Below are 3,172 nucleotides of genomic sequence, written 5' to 3'. Positions count from 1 at the left end.
TCAGAGTTATAATTTTGCATAGATAGTTAAAGTATAAGCAACACGGACTCCACTGAAAACTGGGAGCACGAACCGATACACCAGGATGAACAGCGTTCCGTACTTTAATAGAAATGTTCATGTAATGTGACGTCCGAAATAAACGACAGAGGAAAACTATGACTCGAAGTGGTTCGCATAATGCAGGTCGATACAACATAACGATCCATTAGTTCATGTTGAATCGGATATATATTACGACGACAGCATATACAATACCTAAAATATATTAAAGCAGGGCAGACAGACACACACACACACACGAACTCGCATACGAAAGAAAATTAGTAGAGAGAAAAACATATACAAATAATAAAATAACAGAAATATAACAATGTTTGTAATACACCAAAAAAAAACCAAACTTTTAATAGAAGTAAAACCATCATGCATCACAAATGACAACAATAAAAAAACTACAGGGTCGTCATTTGATAAAAATGGTGTGTATATTATGAAACACAAGATCGGATGCAAAGGAAAACCATGCATTTAAAAATCGAGGATAGATTTTCATTACTGATTACTGATAGTAAATGCAACCCGAGCAGATCACACCAAAGCCGAATTAAGAGAAAACTAGTTGGGTGTATATTCTTTCTCGACGTAGATATCGATTTTTAATGACGTAAGATTATAAAACGTTTTCGATTAGTGGTTTATACGGTCTTGACTATCCTTGTGGATCTCGCGCGACCGTCCCTTGCGGGGATTGTGTTAGTAGATGTCTGTTAGTAGCTTGAGGTAGCGAAGCCCAGCCGTCGGGATACCTGACCGAAGAACTCAGTCAGAGTATGTCCAACTATCAGCTGGGCTGCTCTGTTGACGCTTTGGCCTACTCCCAGACTGTTTGGGAGTACGTCAACATGAAGAGTGTGATAATAATACATGATCTCAAATGTATATGTTTATAAGGAACTACCTTTTAATTAGGCAATAAATTATGCTTGATGCTCATGATAAAAGCAAAAAAATGCATTGAATTCACACGACTTCAACATACGTCATAAAGCAAAAAAGGTAAATAAATAAACAAATATATAACCAAATATAAACAAACAAAATACATTAAAATAAATAAACAAATATACATTAATAAATAAATGAATAAAAATAATTCGTTTCGGTTAATCCTGCAACATAAATATATCACACTATAGACACTTCGTTAAGTACATATATCAATAATAAAACTAGACTACTTCTAATTAATGCAAACTGGAGACTAAGTTTTATAACATTATTTTAACAAGTTTACAGATTCTTAAACGTATATTATGATAAAATATTCTTGCTAAAACTTAAAGACCCCTGGAATGGAATCCTAAAGACTTTCAAAGTATAAACAGAGTGTGAGTGGCCCATGGAACCATGGAAAAACAAAAAGCGACACCATTCAGACTTTATCTTTTTAGGAAAAAACCCAAACCAAACGTCAAACTGTCATACCTCTCCAAAATAAATTATAAAGTACACTGGTAAACATCACATGATGATTACAACATTCCTTACACGTATACATATGCAGATCATTATTCAGATTAAAAGACTACAAGACAGAGCGAACAATATTTACAGTAATGCAGGCTATGTTATGAGGTATCTTTCGTTAATGTCTTGTCTTTAATACAGACCCGAACAAAAGAACATCTGCGTTTGTATGCCATGCTTGCAGCTATAAAAAAATGCAAGAGAAAAAAAAATACATAAAAATGAAGTTTTACCTTCCAGTCACTATAAAGATCAGGCATTGCATGATACGTAATATGTTAAATTGAGCTCTAAAGGCTAAATACAATGTACATTTTTTAACGTGCGGAATAAGTGCTTTGCAAATTAATTCAAGGAAAGCTAAGAAGGAGTAGAACACAGAGACGCAGACATATTCTAGTGATTGACACAAATGAGCCAGTGAACCAGTGGGGTAAGCATGCCTTGCTCTCCAAAAAAAAAAAAACAAAAAAAAAAAAAAAAAAAAAAAAACGACATTCACCACTAATTTCAATTCTACAGGAAAACTAATATGAGACTGGTATAACCTGCAAGAGGACAGAGTCATTAGCCATAGAAACCTGATTAAAACAATTTTGAATTCAGTGTCCAAAATCGATTTGTATATAAATGCGAGACGAACAGGCAAGTTCACAAGTTCACAATTGCAACTTCCACAAATGTAAAACCAGAGGAGTTTGCAAAACTTCCTGGTGATCTTTTATTTTTCACACAACTCTCAGTGTGGAATTGAACAAAAAGTTTGCAGAAAGAGAACAAAAAATAAATATAAACTCAGTAAAAAAAATTGCCCTATCGATGCTTAAATAGTAAAATCATGATTCATATATATCGCATGATAATTGTTATATTTACACATACATTGTATTTCTAGTGGGTAAATACTTAGTCTAGTTTCTTGCTCACGTATACGTGCCATTTGTAAATTGAAACACAATCACGATTATCATATGTAAGTTAAAATTCAATCATGATAATTATATGTATCTTAAAATACAATCATAATTATCATAATATAAATAGTGCCAACATTATTTCATGCTGGATTCATGTCTGAGTTGTATTACATTTCAAATAAAAAATCTCATACGTGGCACTTTAGAATGTGAACATTTTATTTAAGTCGCCTTGTTCTTACAAATACGTGTACTTACGTTTACCACCTATTACCACCTAGAAATCGCACATACCACCATATACTAAATAAATTATGTCATGGAGATTAGGATTCAAAGTTGAATAAAAGAAGATTTTATGTATGAAACCAAGAACTAATTTCACGCGTAATTATTGAATTATTTAAATTTACTTCCAAATAAATGAAAACTTCATGCTTGATTATAAATTACTACTTTTAGTAACATTTATGTTGATGCTTACAAAATTCTATGGTAGTTTATGCTCAGAAATGTTTTTCATGCAGAGACGCAATTTATTTACGTCTAGACTCTGTTTGAAGCAGAAAACTGTGCAGAAATATTTGACATAAATAATAATATTTGAGGAAAAAAGAGGACAGAAAAGAAAATTGTCATTGAAAAGGTTGATATTTGTGTTGAAATCCAAGTTAACAAAGTAAGGTGCAAGTACGGATAGAAAATTCTGTTGCTGAAATGAAACA

This window comes from Perna viridis, chromosome 7, assembly GCF_037379345.1.
Source record: "Perna viridis isolate PV_CMFRI_1.1 ecotype Kerala chromosome 7, ASM3737934v1, whole genome shotgun sequence".
In the NCBI taxonomy this organism is placed as follows: domain Eukaryota; kingdom Metazoa; phylum Mollusca; class Bivalvia; order Mytilida; family Mytilidae; genus Perna; species Perna viridis.
The sequence above is the reverse complement of the archived record's forward strand: the minus strand, read 5'-3'. Positions refer to the sequence as shown.